Raw genomic sequence first — 18156 nt, forward strand, 5'->3', positions numbered from 1 at the left:
AACTCGGTTGGCACACAAAGTGGCCTAGACCTGGATTCAAATCCAGCATCTCGGCCGTCACATCTCCAAGTCACCGGGCCACCCTTCCCCCCCGCCCCCATATCAATGCTCGCAAATCCTTTCGACCTCAAGGCTTCTGCTCGCCGGCGTGCGTCCTCGCGTGCCTCTTGAGTGTGTCGCTCTGCGAGAAGCCCTTGCCGCACTGCGTGCAGACGTGCGGCCTTTCGCCCGTGTGGATCCGCGCAGTGCCTCTTGAGGGTGTCGCTCTGCGAGAAGCCCTTGCCACACTGCGTGCAGACGTGCGGCCTCTCGCCCGTGTGGATCCGCGCGTGCCTCTCCAGGTTGTAGCGAAGCGAGAAGGCCTTGCCACAGACGCCGCAGGCATGCGGCCGCTCGCCCGTGTGCGTCACCAAGTGAATATTCAGGTCCGAGCGCTGCCTGAAGCCCTTGCCGCACTCGGCGCACGAGTGCGGCCTCTCGCCGGTGTGGATGCGCGCGTGCGTCTCCAGGTGGGAGCGCTGCGGGAAGCCCTTGCCGCACTCGCCGCACGCGTACGGCCACTCGCCCGTGTGGATCCCCGAGTGCGTCCTCAGCAGGCAGCGGTACGGGAAGCCCTTGCCGCACTCGCCGCACACGTGCCGCCTCTGCACCGCCGGCCTGCGTGCGGGCCTGGAAGCCTTCGCGGATTCCGATCGAACGACGCACGGCTCCTTCGGTGCCAGTGTCCTCATCCGTGGAACTTTGTTGTTGTTCTTGTCACACGACACGACGCCTGTAAGCGTCTTCCCGCACCGCAGGCAGCACCGTGGGGACCGTCCCGTGGGTTTTGCTTGACCCGACACGAACCACCTGCCAAGGTCCCTCCGGCACGCCTCGCACAACGGCTCCATCTCCCTACCCTCATCTGCCGCACGCACGCACACACACGCGTATGTGTATTCAATATAGAATTCGTAACTATGCTGCAGCGTCTGCCCGTATTGCATCCTGCAGGTGTCTTTCCGTGAATGTGAGTGCTTAGGGTGGGAGATGGTCGCTTTCTCGTGGCCCGCCTCTCGCGTGTTTACATTGTATCTTAAACACAAACACCACTATCCGTGGTACGGCTTGCGGCCGAGCCATGTGAAAGGACCCACCAATGATGCGCCGATGAAGACCTGTCGGACCAGTGGCCAGGGGATTGGTGAGTTCACGCCGCTATCCTGGTCCCGCTGTTCAAAAGTGCGGCAGGGCACCAGTGGAGGGCAGCTGAACAGTCGTTCCCCCTTCAGCGACTCGTAAGGTTCGGCTCCGGGAATGTCTCAACTCTGGTAGATGATGATAAATCACCCCTGCTATTAAGGGAAATGTGAAGACTAAAGGTCAAAAAGGTCGCCCCGGTGAGGGCGAGGTTAGTCGTGGTGGTTACATCCGCTACTGGTCCTGCTGCCTTCAGGGTGAACACCACCAGGGGGCGCCCGCTGCGGGTCGGGCGTGCACAAGTTCCCTCGGTGGTGGGGGCCACCGCGGTTCGTGAGACGTACGGTGACGACGAGGTTGGGGCGCTGTTTCGGGTGCCTCTTCCTTGTCGCTGTCCACGCCCCCACCGAGGCGCGTGATCTTGAGGACATGGACGAAGGGGTGTCACGGAGGGACCCTGGCAGGCGGTTCGTGCAAAACCCACGGGACGGTCGCTGGACATGTGCCCCACCTCGAGATGCCCCGGGTTGTCCTCGGAGACTTCAATGCGGTGACGGGTATCAGTCCACACGGGCCAGGGACCAAGAATAGCAATGGAGCCTTGCTTTTGGACTTCGTAACGTCCGGGCAGCTGAGAATTGCTGTTATCACGGTTCCAACGAACTTGACTCCTTGACGCTGGGACTTTGGATCCCCGATGCCGCCGGTGCAGAGAAGGAAATCGATCACGTTCTCGTACGGCACCCGCTGGAAGCGCCTGCAGAACTGCCGGGTCGTCAGGAGTGCGGGTTATCCTCATTACTGATCATAGGCTTGCTGATATCAGACCCCAGGTACCGCCTTAAGTCCCAAAGGAGGATCCCGAGGTCCAGCGTGGGAGCGCTAGACCTCTAGGAACTCCCGAGATGAGGGGATTGCGAAGGGGTATGCAGTCGAGGTCTCGAATCGGAAGCATTCAAGCGTGGGGATCTTGGAGGCGGCCAGTGGATGTGTTGGAGTCAAGGAGGGAGTCTCACCTCATCAGAGACACCCGAGACCTTTTGAGCCGTACGTCAGGCCTTGTTGAGAAGGGATGGGGAGCATTTGGCCTCCGCTCCAAAACCCAAACCTCTAGTGGCCTCGTCGGAGGTGACCGATGGATCTCTTGCATCAGAGTCTCGGGAGTGCTGTGGCTGTGTGGGCCAGGTACTCTGAGCAGCTCCTCGCTCCCTCCTCTCCAGCCGTGAAACTGGATGTGCCTGATGCCGGGCACAAGGCCGCCGATCCCCCCCCCCCCCCCCCCATATCCGATGCCCCTCCGTCGCTGGACCAACGGTGGGGAGGCTGAAGAGGGGGGGGGGGGGGGAAGCGTCTGGGGTTTGCGGCATCACGGCCGAACTTCGGGGAGGATTTGCTTAGAGGGCTCCACCACTCGGTGATTGATGCAGTTTGGAGATCGGGGTGTGTCCTCCCCGCCCCACCCCCCCGACTGGAGACGGGGACCGAATGTCCCAATCTGGAAGGGGCGGACTGAGCTGACCGCACCAAGATACCGCGGGGGCGACGCTGCCCGCTGCTCTCGGTACCCGTCTTTCCGACAGACCTGTTCTTCACCTGAGGACGGCTGCTTGCGTTGTGGCCGAAACGTCGTGAGAATTGTATTTTATAGTTTTATTTTGATTATTTTATTATTTCCCTTCTACGTGATGACTTTACCGAAAAAAACAAGAAGACCTGCCAAGGTACTCGCCCACATTCTCCTGGCAAGAGTCCGCAGCCACCTTCCGATAAGCACCAGTGGCCAGACGAGCCCGGACTCAACACCGAGGGGGGTCAACAACAACGGACACCCCCCCCCCCCGCCCCGTCGGGTGTTGGTGGAGCATCGGGAGTCGCTGCCGGCCGGAGGAGGCCCAAGCGGGGAGAGCAGCAAGAGCAAGTTGGTCGTCTCCTCCGGGAGTTGGGACTGGGAACGGAGCCGGAGTTGTGCGACGCGCAGCCGGGAGGCACCCGAAGGGCCGGAGCCGGAGGGTGAAAGCGGCCACGCACCGTGCAGCCGTCTGCCCGCCCTACTTCGCCCAATCTTAGTGTAACGGGTAAAGGCGCCGCCCTGCAATTGCGTTGCTCGCTCGCGTCACTGCCGGCGGAAGGGGCCTTCCGCTGCGGGGGAGCTCTAGACCGGTATTGTGGTCTGCTCCTCCACGCTAAAGCCGGTACATTCCGGAAGGTGCCGGGTTACTCCCGTTTGTTGCCCGAGGCGGTGGCGGTGGATGGGGCGTGGCATTCGAGGAGCCTGCGCCATCGTTTCACAAGCTGCCGTGCTGGGAGACGGAATCGAGCCGTCGACCTCTGGATCACAGGTCCGGTCAGCTGCTGCTGCCGCTGCCGCTGACCATCAGGCCACCGCTGTAGCAGCTGCCCGCGTGACTGGGACGTGACCGGCGACGAGACAAGAAGATGCTGCTTAATTATTTCTGTGCGACGCGATCAGAGGTGGACTCTCACCTTCACCAACGTCCTCCCCCGACAACTCCACCTCGATGAAGTTCCGGTCTGCAGTGCGCAGACATCCATGGGAATCCTCCATCTCCTCCGGCCTCTCACCGTCTCCTTCCACTTTAACGATCTTCAGATCTGGAACTGAATCAAATCAAATAACTGAGTACATTACGGTATTATCGCCGATCGTACAGCACAAGTCTATCGCGAAGGAAGGCCGTAGAGGAATATAGTCCACAGTATTCTCAGAGTAAGGGACAATGTGGCTGTGTGGCTATATCCACACGCCAAGTGACGCTGGCACGCAAACGATCTACTCTTGGTTAGGAATGACGTCTTTAAGAATCCACTCTTGTGTGGAGCAGACGGGCAAGCGTCATTCAGGGGTTAGTTCACACTGCAGAATTGACCAGGGCGGCCGCTGGCCTTGAACCGCGAACCCTCTGCACCAAGCGGCGAGCGCGATACAGCTCGGCCGTGTCACCGCCCATGTTTAGAAAATCAGTAGAAGAGCGACAGGGAGGCGAATGACCGACGGGTGAGTGGGCGGGTGGGGCGCCACGGTGGCTAGGAGATGTTGACAACCTCGCCTGGTGTACAGGAGGTCGTGGGTTCCACCACCACCATCATCATCACGGTGGCTAGATGTTGACTACCTCGCCTGGTATGCAGGAGGTCGTGGGTTCGATCCCGACCCTGACGACGCCTGCTGCTGCTGTATATTCGGAGTCTGCGTCTCTCTCTCTCTCATCATCATCATCACGGTGGCTAGATGTGAACTACCTCGCCTGGTGTACAGGAGGTCGTGGGTTCCACCATCATCATCATCACGGTGGCTAGGAGATGTGAACTACCCTGCCTGGTATGCAGGATGTCGTGGGTTCGATCCCGACCCTGAAGCCTGCTGTGTATTTCGAGTTTGCACGTCTCTCTTTCGCCCCTCCGAATTTATAATCGTGCGTTTCGAGGATTTGGCTCCTCTCCACAAATGTCCATGCGGCGATGATGGGCCATACTCTTTGGTTCTTTCGGTAAAGCCACGTAGAGAATTAATAGATCACGACGTTTCGATCGCAATACAAGAGACCGTCTTCAGGTGAGAGAGGGTCGCTTGTACACCATTGGAACCTCATTTGCCAGTAGCAAAATATGATAATTGTTTTTTTACCCTTTTATCTGACGCCAAAAGGCGCATCTGGTCCAACACCACCATGTGAGACTAGGCTCTAAAGAAAGCTGTCTCGGGTGTGGACCAATCAATTTCAAGGACAGTGCATTCCGACTGCAGGTATTGTGGTCAATGCAAACATGACTTTTTGAAAACGTTTTGGTTTAGCCATGTTTGTTTGTTGAAGTACAGAGTTAGCCTGATAACTTTAATCTAAATTTTTTATGGTTTTTATTGTTTGACTTGCATCCCCACTGGGATTTTTGCACACAGCGTTGAAATGCGGTGATTTTTCTGGAAGACTTTGCAGTTTTTTCCCCAGGATTTTTCTGTTGCGTTTAGTCACTTTAAGATGTTTCTTGTTCATGTTTTTGTTGCAGATGCACCCGAGTCAAGAGCCGCATGGCTCACAGGGTTATACCTCATAAATGAAACTCAGTGCATATTGGAACTGACGCTTGACTTGAAAAAAATAGTAATCGCAAATCAAATCGCAATATCTGTCAAACACAAATCGCAATTAGAAAGTTCCAGGTTACCGCACGGATGTAAAAGTTATAGCGATTCTATTTACTGCACGCTTTTATTAACTCACTCTGTCTGTTGTTGTCGTTGTCGTTGTTGTATCCTCAAATCTTGTAACTCCATTTTAACCCACCTCCCAATGTGGTCTCGACTGTAAACTTGGTATACTTATGTCATACTGATGACAATACCATATTCTATCGTAAAAATTTAATAATTAATATTTTTAAACATTCTTTTTTATACGTTATGTTTTGGCTTGGGTATAATTATCCACGCTCAACTGACGTTGGCTGTGATTGGCCACGGCCCCTTACGTTGTGGCAAGCTTCGGGGCCACTTCCTGGAGTCGTGGAGTTCTGCCATTACTCGTACGGTACATTTCATTAAAGCGTGTTTTTAAAAAAGTTGTTTTTAATATTACTTATATGTTGGCAGATTCACACGACGTGATTATTCACCAACGACTCTCTCACGCACGACGTAACGCCACGCGTTTGTAAATTGACCTCGCCACGCACCCCACCCTACCCGCCCCAGAGGTCCACTGGCTCGTGGCAAACGCAGCACGAAGGGACGTGGTCGTTCAGTAACGCGTGCTCCTCTTAGCTCAGCGCTCTTCTGCTGGCGTGATGAACTCTCCCCCTCACTCACTCACCACCATCACCATCATCCTCTATCACTCACCACCATCACCCATCATCCTCTCTCACTCACCACCATCACCATCATCCTCTCTCACTCACCACCATCACCATCCTTTTTAACTCACCACCATCACCATCCTCCCCCTCACTCACCATCATCACCATCCTCCCCCTCACTCACTCACCACCATCATCCTCATCATCCTCTCTCACTCACCATCATCACCATCATCCTCTTTCACTCACCACCATCACCATCCTCCTCTCTCACTCACCACCATCACCATCCTCCCCCTCACTCACCACCATCATCCTCATCATCCTCTTTCACTCACCACCATCATCATCCTCTTTCACTCACCACCATCACCATCCTCCCCCTCACTCACTCACCACCATCATCCTCCCCCTCACTCACTCACCACCATCATCATCCTCTTTCACTCACCACCATCACCATCCTCCCCCTCACTCACCATCATCACCATCCTCCCCCTCACTTACTCACCACCATCATCCTCATCATCCTCTCTCACTCACCATCATCACCATCATCCTCTCTCACTCACCACCATCACCATCCTCCCCCTCACTCACTCACCACCATCATCCTCATCATCTTCTTTCACTCACCACCATCATCATCCTCTTTCACTCACCACCATCACCATCCTCCCCCTCACTCACCATCATCACCATCCTCCCCCTCACTTACCACCATCATCCTCTCTCACTCACCATCATCACCATCATCCTCTCTCACTCACCACCATCACCATCCTCCCCCTCACTCACTCACCACCATCATCCTCATCATCCTCTTTCACTCACCACCATCATCATCCTCCCCCTCACTCACCATCATCACCATCCTCCCCCTCTCTCTCTCACCACCATCACCATCATCCTCTCTCACTCACCATCATCCTCCTCCACCACCTCGGTCTTCACCAGCGTCCTCACGATCTCGCGGCCCAGACGGCCCTCACCCTCCTCCTGCTTCACGACCGCTCCTGCTGCACACGCACACACACGCTGCTGCTGCTGCTGCTGCACCGCCGCTGCTGCTGCTGCACTGACGACAGGAGATCAAGAGGCTCAGGGAGACGGTGGCTGGGCCAGAGACACTGAGAGCCTGGGTTCAAGCCCTGGGTCTGGGTGTCTCTCTCTCTGTCTCAGGGGGTTTATGATGACTGAGCCAGAGACACTGAGATCCTGGGTTCGATCACTGGGTCTGGGTTCAAGCCCTGGGTCTGGGTGTCTCTCTCTGTCTCAGGGGGTTCATGATGACCGAGCCAGAGACACTGAGCCAGAGACACTGATATCCTGGGTTCAAGCCCTGGGTCTGGGTGTCTTTCTCTGTCTCAGGGGGTTTATGATGACTGAGCCAGAGACACTGAGATCCTGGGTTCGATCACTGGGTCTGGGTTCAAGCCCTGGGTCTGGGTGTCTCTCTCTTCTCACAATTCAAGTTCCTAGAATGAACCCACCCACGCCTGCAACATGGCTTCATCCCAGAGGTCGCAATCAGGTACCCGATACCCGTACCCTACCCGTACCCGGCCGGGTACCCGGCCGGGTACGGGTAGGGTACGGGTACGGCCGGGTACGGGTACCCGTTTGCGACCCTGGTGCGGCCGGGTACGGGTACGGGTAAGGAATCAAAACCCGTTTGCAACCTCTGCTTCAAAGCCACCCATGGCAATCCTGCAGCCTATTCTGAGTCTGAGATCTCACCGGCCGCTTTGTCGTCACCGTCACCATCATCGTCAGTGGCGGCGTCTTCACGTTTCACCGCTACGTCAGGACTCATCCCAGACTCTGGGCTCTCCTCCTCCTCATCATCATCAGCCTCTTGTTTGATGAGCGGAGGTGGAGGAGACTTGACGAGGGAAGCCATCTGAAAGGTAGGCGACACGGAAGCTCAGACATCTACAAAGACAAAGATCCCCCGTATATCCATAACAGACTATTGGGGTAAGTGCTGTTAGCGAGCGCCTATGAAGGCGAGGGGGTGGGTAGCCGCCTTTGTCTCCCCAGTGGCGATGTTTTATAACCACCATAAAGCACACTACACCATGTACCACACTACACACCACCATAATCACAAGGTACCACACAGTACTGTACACCACACTACAACCACAGAACCACAACACAAACACTTCACACCAACGTTCTCTACACCACTGCATTGTACGGCATTCCCACACGTAAATACATGAACTGACACACTGCCACGCACATATAGACTCGCGCAGAGACCCACAGATTCACGCAGAGACCCATAGACTCACGCAGAGACCCACAGACTCACACAGAGACCCATAGACTCACGCAGAGACCCACAGATTCACGCAGAGACCCACAGATTCACGCAGAGACCCATAGATTCACGCAGAGACCCACAGACTCGCGCAGAGACCCACAGATTCACGCAGAGACCCATAGACTCACGCAGAGACCCACAGACTCACACAGAGACCCATAGACTCACGCAGAGACCCACAGATTCACGCAGAGACCCATAGACTCACGCAGAGATCCACAGACTCACACAGAGACCCATAGACTCACGCAGAGACCCACAGATTCACGCAGAGACCCACAGATTCACGCAGAGACCCATAGATTCACGCAGAGACCCACAGACTCACACAGAGACCCATAGACTCACGCAGAGACCCACAGATTCACGCAGAGACCCATAGACTCACGCAGAGACCCACAGACTCACACAGAGACCCATAGATTCACGCAGAGACCCACAGACTCACGCAGAAACCCACAGACTCACACAGTGACCCACAGACTCACACAGAGACCCACAGATTCACGCAGAGACCCACAGACTCACGCAGAGACCCACAGACTCACACAGTGACCCACAGACTCACGCAGAGACCCGCAGACTACTCACACAGAGACCCACAGACTCATCACACAGAGACCCACAGACTCACCACGCAGAGACCCACAGACTCACCACACAGAGACCCACAGACTCACCACACAGAGACCCACAGACTCACCACACAGAGACCCACAGACTCACCACACAGAGACCCACAGACTCGCCACACAGAGACCCACAGACTCACCACACAGAGACCCACAGACTCGCCACACAGAGACCCACAGACTCACCACACAGAGACCCACAGACTCGCCACACAGAGACCCACAGACTCACCACACAGAGACCCACAGACTCACCATACAGAGACCCACAGACTCACAACACAGAGACCCACAGACTCACCACACAGAGACCCACAGACTCACCACACAGAGACCCACAGACTCACCACACAGAGACCCATAGACTCACCATACAGAGACCCACAGACCCACCACACAGAGACCCACAGACTCACCACACAGAGACCCATAGACTCACCACACAGAGACCCGCAGACTCACCATACAGAGACCCACAGACCCACCACACAGAGACCCACAGACTTACCACACAGAGACCCATAGACTCACCACACAGATACCCGCAGACTCACCACACAGAGACCCACATACTCATCACACAGAGACCCACAGACTCACCACACAGAGACCCACAGACTCACCACATAGAGACTCACAGACTCACCACACAGAGACCCACAGACTCACACAGAGACCCACAGACTCACACAGGCACCCACAGACTCACCACACAGAGACCCACAGACTCACACAGAGACCCACAGACTCACCACACAGAGACCCACAGACTCACACAGGCACCCACAGACTCACCACACAGAGACCCACAGACTCACCACACAGAGACCCACAGACTCATCACACAGAGACCCACAGACTCGCCACACAGAAACCCACAGACTCACCACACAGAGACCCACAGACTCACCACGCAGAGACCCACAGACTCACCACGCAGAGACCCACGGACTCACCACACAGAGACCCACAGACTCACCACACATAGACCCACAGACTCACCACGCAGAGACCCACAGACTCACCACGCAGAGACCCACAGACTCACCACACAGAGACCCACAGACTCACCACACAGAGACCCACAGACTCACCACAGAGACCCACAGACTCACCACACAGAGACACCAAGACTCATCACACAGAGACCCACAGACTCACCACGCAGAGACCCACAGACTCACCACACAGAGACCCACAGACTCACCACACAGAGACCCACAGACTCACCACACAGAGACCCACAGACTCACCACACAGAGACCCACAGACTCACCACACAGAGACCCACAGAACTCGCCACACAGAGACCCACAGACTCACCACACAGAGACCCACAGACTCGCCAGCACAGAGACCCACAGACTCACCACACCGAGACCCACAGACTCGCCACACAGAGACCCACAGACTCACCACACAGAGACCCACAGACTCACCATACAGAGACCCACAGACTCACAACACAGAGACCCACAGACTCACCACACAGAGACCCACAGACTCACCACACAGGAGACCCACAGACTCACCACACAGAGACCCACAGACTCACCACACAGAGACCACAGACTCATCACACAGAGACCCACAGACTCACACAGAGACCCACAGACTCACCACAGACCAGAGACCCACAGACTCATCACACAGAGACCCACAGACTCACACACAGAGACCCACAGACTCACCACACAGACTCACCACACAGCGACCCACAGACTCACCACACAGAGACCCACAGACTCACCACACAGAGACCCACAGACTCACCACACAGAGACCCACAGACTCACCACACAGAGACCCACAGACCTCACACACAGAGACCCACAGACTCACCACACAGAGACCCACAGACTCACCACACAGAGACCACAGACTCACCACACAGAGACCCACAGACTCACACACAGAGACCCACAGACTCACCACACAGAGACCCACAGACTCACCACACAGAGACCCACAGACTCATCACACAGAGACCCACAGACTCACCACACAGAGACCCACAGACTCACCACACAGAGACCCACAGACTCACCACACAGAGACCCACAGACTCACCACACAGAGACCCACAGACTCACACACAGAGACCCACAGACTCACAACACAGAGACCCACAGACTCACCACACAGAGACCCACAGACTCACCACACAGAGACCCACAGACTCACCACACAGAGACCCACAGACTCACCACACAGAATCACACCATAGACTCCACAGACTCACCACACAGAGACCCACAGACTCACCACACAGAGACCCACAGACTCACCACACAGAGACCCACAGACTCACCACACAGAGACCCACAGACTCACCACACAGAGACCCACAGACTCACCACACAGAGACCCACAGACTCAACACAGAACCCACAGACTCACCACACAGAGACCCACAGACTCACCACACAGAGACCCACAGACTCACCACACAGAGACCCACAGACTCACCACACAGAGACCCACAGACTCAACACAGAGACCCACAGACTCACCACACAGAGACCCACAGACTCACCACACAGAGACCCACAGACTCACCACACAGAGACCCACAGACTCACCACACAGAGACCCAGACTCACACAGAGACCCACACTCACCACACAGAGACCCACAGACTCACCACACAGAGACCCACACCACACAGAGACCCATAGACTCACACAGAGACCCACAGACTCACCACACAGAGACCCACAGACTCACCACACAGAGACCCACAGACTCACACAGACACCCACGACTCACCACACAGAGACCCACAGACTCACCACACAGAGACCCACAGACTCACCACACAGAGACCCACAGACTCACCACACAGAGACCCACAGACTCACCACACAGAGACCCACAGACTCACACACAGAACCCACAGACTCAGCACACAGAGACCCACAGACTCACCACACAGAGACCCACAGACTCACACAGACACCCACAGACTCACCACACAGAGACCCACAGACTCACCACACAGAGACCCACAGACTCACCACACAGAGACCCACAGACTCACCACACAGAGACCCACAGACTCACACAGAGACCCACAGATCACACAGAGACCCACAGACTCACCACACAGAGACCCACAGACTCACACAGACACCCACAGACTCACCACACAGAGACCCATAGACTCACACAGAGACCCACAGACTCACACAGACACCCACAGACTCACCACATAACACAAATCACGTTGGACGAGGGTTAACAAGTCAACAATTGGGAACGACTTTAAGAAAATAAACCTTAAGACTTACCGTGAAGCCTGCGGCCTAGGTGGGCAACAGGCCTCAGCGCTCACTGTTAATCAATTCGGGATAAACTTCAAACTCTGTGTTTAAAAATATAATTGTACGTAAAATAAGGGAAGGGAAAAACACACGCACGCAAAAAAGCCCCCATAGTTGACTTAGTTTTGTTTAAAGCGTGAACGCGTTTAACTCATTTAGCGGATTAAATTAACGCGGTGAGCAGATTTGACTCGAGAATGAGTGGTTTCGTAAACAAAAAACACAATAAGATGAATCAAATAATTCGCACATTAACAATTAAGCGGCGTATATAAAAAGAATAAATAAAAACCCTTCAGTGTTTAAAATAAAAATTACAATTTTAGTTTAATGTTACCCGTTAAACCGCCTTGAGGGGGTGGGGGGGGGTCACCAGACATGTGGACCATGGGAAGCAACCGCCACACAGAGACACAGACAAAGGTCCCCCAGGTAGCCTCCAGCAGGCTGTAGGGGCAAGTGCTGTTAGTAGCAGCGTCTACACAAAGGTCCCCCAGGTAGCTTTCAACAGGCTGTAGGGGCAAGTGCTGTTAGTAGCAGCAGTGTCTATGAGGAGACACAGACAAAGCTCCCCCAGGTAGCCTCCAGCAGGCTGTAAGGGCAAGTGCTGTTAGTAGCAGCAGTGTCTATGAGGAGACACAGACAAAGCTCCCCCAGGTAGCCTCCAGCAGGCTGTAAGGGCAAGTGCTGTTAGTAGCAGCAGCGTCTATGAGGAGACACAGACAAAGATCCCCCAGGTAGCCTCTAGCAGGCTGTAGGGGCAAGTGCTGTTAGTAGTAGCAGCGTCTATGAGACAGACAAAGCTCCCCCAGGTAGCCTCTAGCAGGCTGTAGGGGCAAGTGCTGTTAGTAGTAGCAGTGTCTATGAGACAGACAAAGCTCCCCCAGGTAGCCTCTAGCAGGCTGTAGGGGCAAGTGCTGTTAGTAGTAGCAGCGTCTATGAGACAGACAAAGCTCCCCTAGGTAGCCTCTAGCAGGCTGTAGGGGCAAGTGCTGTTAGTAGTAGCAGTGTCTATGAGACAGACAAAGCTCCCCCAGGTAGCCTCTAGCAGGCTGTAGGGGCAAGTGCTGTTAGTAGTAGCAGCGTCTATGAGACACAAAGATCCCCCAGGTAGCCTCCAACAGGCTGTAGGGTCAAGTGCTGTTCGTATCAGCAGCGTCTATTAGACACAGACAAAGCTCCCCTAGGTAGCCTCTAGCAGGCTGTAGGGGCAAGTGCTGTTAGTAGCAGCAGCGTCTACAAAGGAGACACAGACAAAGGTCCCCCAGGTAGCCTCCAGCAGGCTGTAGGGGCAAGTGCTGTTAGTAGCAGCGTCTAAACAAAGATCCCCCAGGTAGCCTCCAGCAGGCTGTAGGGGAAAGTGCTGTTAGTAGCAGCTGCGTCTAAGGAGGCACAGACAAAGATCCCCCAGGTAGCCTCCAGCAAGCTGTAGGGGCAAGTGCTGTTAGTAGCAGCAGTATCTATGAAGAAGACAGACAAAGATCCCCCAGGTAGCCTCCAGCCAGGCTGCTTGCGTTGTGGCCGAAACGTCGTGAGAATTTTATTATGTTTATATTTTATTATTTCCCTTCTACGTGACTTTACCGAAAGAACCAATGATGTGCTTCCAGAGGGCGAGTTAAACGAAATGTTTGACTTCCAGATATGTGAAGAGGAGTCGTAGAATGGTTCGAGCACTTCTTTATTTCACCTTTCAACCCTCGATCTCCGCTCCCAATACGCCTGGCCCGGGTGACTTCACTGCCCTTTAACCAGAGGTTGCAACCGGGTACCCGATACCCGTACCCTACCCGATACCCGGCTACCCGTTTGCGACCCTGGTGCGGCCGGGTACGGGTAGCGGGTAGGCCGTGAGTCACTGGTGAGTCACCGTTTGTCACTCATTTCCCAACGTCTTGTCTCTTCTCAGCAATTCAAGTTCCTAGAATCAACCGACCCGCGCCTGCAACATGGCTTTATCCCAGAGGTCGCAATCGGGTACCCGATACCCATACCCTACTTGTACCCGGGTACGGGTAGGGTACGGGTACGGCCGGGTACGGGTACCCGTTTGCGACCCTGGTGCGGCCGGGTACGGGTACAGGTAGGCCGTGAGTCACTGGTGAGTCACCGTTTGTCACTCATTTCCCAACGTCTTGTCTCTTCTCACAATTCAACTTCCTAGAATCAACCCACCCGCGCCTGCAACGTGGCTTCATCCCAGAGGTCGCAATCGGGTACCCGATACCCGTACCCTACCCGTACCCGGCAGGGTACGAGTACGGCCGGGTACGGGTACCCGTTTGTGACCCTGGTGCGGCCGGGTACGGGTAAGGAATCAAAACCCGTTTGCGACCTCTGCCTTTAACCCCTGACCCCCCTGGCCAGCGCATTCCCGCGCGTGTGATTGGTGCGTGTTGTCGTGAGAGCGGAGATGTCGTAGATTTGAAGCTTTCGTGACTGCAAGGATTCATATTCTTAGGTTTTTTCGGTAAAGTCACGTAGGTAAAAAATAAAAAATCACGACGTTTCGGAGGCAACACAAGCTTCCGTCTTCAGGTGGAACCGTCACAGCAAGCGCTTGCTGTATCAAGTAAGAGGAATTCCAAGAAAACAGTCCTTGTATATATACTGGTTGAGGGTTTTAATTTTTTACCTACGTGACTTTACCGAAAAAACCTAAAAATACGGAGATGTAGTGTTTGCGTGGTGCGTGTGCGTGGCTCGCAGATGCCCTTACATTAGTATTTGCTGTCATTGGATGTCCTACATTCTCTAGTTTAGACAATAGAATGGTTTCATATATTTCATGACCCGCAATGAATTTCACGTCCAATGTGAAATTGCCAAACCTCAACCAACTTAAATTTCGATTTAAAGCTTTCGTGACTGCAGGGATTCATCTTCTTGGTTCTTTCGGTAAAGTCACGTAGAAGGGAAATAATAAAATAATAATAAAAAACATAATATAATTCTCAACCGACTTATTAGCCACAGCAAACTCACTCTTAAATATGGTAGAGTTGAAACCTCTATATAGAGTACTAAAAATCTTAGTTCAGTAAAAAAATATTTTAATACCCGATAATTGAACTTTTGACGTTTAGATCGAAAGGCCAACACTCAACCGATTTGTCCACCACAACCAACTTAAATGTAAAATGTAAATGGTTAAAACATCAATAGAAATGTTAAAAGTTCACTTTAAATGGGGTTAGTACGAAATTGACGTCACCGACCCCATCCGTGAATTGTCCCATTGGATGCGCCACATCACAATAAACAACTTTTGTGAAGATACCAAAAAATTGTACAAAATAGAAATGTTGCAGGCGAGTGTCGAACTCTCGACTCCTACGTTGGTATTAATATTGTTTTGTTCATAAAACCCGTTCGCAAAGCACTCGTCGAATAAGGCTTCCACACAAAATATGAATTGCTTTCAACGAGCCAATTCATTGATTCATTGATGCCGATTATGATGCAGGCATGCATTGTCTCCGCATCTGAGTACGTGTGCAAAATGTGGAATTGATTGGACAACAAGACGTAGACTAACTTTTGATTACAATTCTTAGGTTTTTTCGGTAAAGTCATGTAGGTAAAACATTAAAAAAGTAAAATAAAATAAAAAATAAAAATCACGACGTTTCGGAGGCAACACAAGCTTCCGTCTTCAGGTGGAACCGTCACAGCCACGACAGCCGTATCAAGTAAATGAGAGATTGCAGGAGCTACCACTCCGTTATATAATGGTTGGAGAAGGTGGTAGCTCCTGCGATCTCTCATTCACTTGATACAGCTGTCGTGGCTGTGACGGTTCCACCTGAAGACGGAAGCTTGTGTTGCCTCCGAAACGTCGTGATTTTTTTATTTTTTTTTATTTTACTTTTTTAATGTTTTACCTACGTGACTTTACCGAAAAAACCTAAGAATATGAATAATTGCAGTCACGAAAGCTTCAAATCTAGAATTTTTGATTACAAGATTTGACCACGACAAACACAGGAGTCAAGTTAAGTATAAAACCGCTGAATAAAATCGTTCAAAATTTGGGATCCATTGGCCAACGGGAAGTGGACGACATTTTGATGACAAGATTGGACCAGGACAGACAAACAGAGGAATCAATTTAAATAAAAAAAATTCACACGACTTCGTTTAACTCACCCTCGAGAAGTACGTCAATGATGCGGCGCCTGCTCCCACATCAACGCTTACCCTGAATTAATTGATTACTTTATAAAAACACATTCCTCCTGCGGAGGGAGCTGGTAGGAACGTCGGGTTGCTCGGTCAATGGCCTGCAGGGTCAACGGCGGCGTGGTGTATTCCGCAAATATGGCCGACTGTGAGGGCGGGCACAAGCCGGCGTGAGTAGGTGAAACGTTGAGTTTTATAAGGGCACCACGGGGTGACCAGCCCCTCCCCACCCAGCCCCTCTCCACCCAGCCCCTCCCCACCCAGCCCCTCTCCACCCAGCCCCTCCCCTCCCCACCCACCCAGCCCCTCCCTCCCTCCCCACCCACCCAGCCCCTCCCTCCCTCCCCACTCACCCAGCCCATCCCTGTACGACGGACGGACACAATAATCCCCTGTGGGCTGGTGGAACCAGTGGGTTCCTACCAGTAAAACGTCAAAGAGTATCTCTCCCCACTCGTTCACCATCGTTGTCAACGCACCGCCTGCAATTTTCTCCACGTGGTCTGCAGAGCTCCTGAGAGGCGGCGCATTTCTCGCGGCGTCGTTGCAAATATCTCAGAAGTGTTAGAATTATTTTTAAAACATTTGAAGCACACCCCTGTAATTGGGAGACTTTGACTTCGAAACAACTTTTATTGCCGCCAGCAGCAACAGCACTGGAGGCGATTCCGATACGAAACACACAAAGTCACCAGCAACACAAATAACAAACGCTATAAATCAACGCGCTGTGGCGCTAAATGCGCCGCGCACAACACGAAAAAAAGCCACGTGGTGGGGGTGGTGGTCATCGCGCACGCCACGGTGACGAGCGAGCGCTTCAGAAGGTGAACACCACGAGGGTGCCGTCCACGCTGGTACAGATGTAGTAAGTTCGAGGAGACGATGTCGAAGTTGAGACACACTGTTTATTAACCCAGGGACAGGCACAATAGTTGAAGGGGTATCGGCCCCTTCACCCGTACTATGGGAAACCCACCCTAGTACTAAGCCCTCTGTCCTGTCCCCCAGTCCTCCTCTACTGGGCTACGGGAGGCTGACTGATATGGCCCTGGCAAGCACAGATCTCGGCACCAGCTAACCAGCCTTGCCCTGATAAGGGCAGCGGTCTGGAAGCTTTTGGGCCGCGCCGCTGGCTTACCCGGCTCGGCCCTTATAAGGACGGCGAGACCGGGGAGTCCCAGGGCCTAATCTCCGAGTCTTGGATCTTCACTGGTCAGCTTCGTGTCGAACTCCCTCGAGCTCTTTGGGTCTCCACCTTTTATAGGGATCACCTCCGAGGGCTGGGGGCGTGGGCAATAACGGATGCGGACGTCGGTGTGACCACCCGTGTATGTGAGTGCCGACACCCCTGTGTTTGTTGTCCGCCGTTTCTCCCGTAATAATCCCTACACAGAGAAGGGCTTTTCCGGCCTCCCAGCGTTCAAAGAAAACGCGCACATCACCGGCATGTGTGTGGTACATGGCGTGCTCCAGCCGGAGCCGCGCCTGTAATTGGGAGAAGGTTCTCGGTTCGGGACAGGAGACGCGAAGATGATGAGGATGAAGAAGCCGATGAGAGTCTCGCTAATTTTAACTCGCGAGGGGGTGCCGTTAAGACGCGGTCAGTTATATTTGTCTTACCCACTTGGGGCTCTCGGTGTCCCATACACACGCACGTGTGTGTGTGTGTCTGGCACAGATACAATTGGAG

At 53.6% G+C, this 18156-nt stretch overlaps 1 pseudogene; it reads right to left on the bottom strand.

Annotated features, from left to right (window-relative positions):
- Nucleotides 1-36: 36 nt before the first annotated feature.
- LOC133360766 (zinc finger protein 135-like) lies at nt 37-12738 on the bottom strand (annotated as a pseudogene).
- Nucleotides 12739-18156: the final 5418 nt, after the last annotated feature.

This window comes from Lethenteron reissneri, chromosome 69 (genome assembly GCF_015708825.2).
Source record: "Lethenteron reissneri isolate LAM-NWPU_2019-01 chromosome 69, ASM1570882v1, whole genome shotgun sequence".
In the NCBI taxonomy this organism is placed as follows: domain Eukaryota; kingdom Metazoa; phylum Chordata; class Hyperoartia; order Petromyzontiformes; family Petromyzontidae; genus Lethenteron; species Lethenteron reissneri.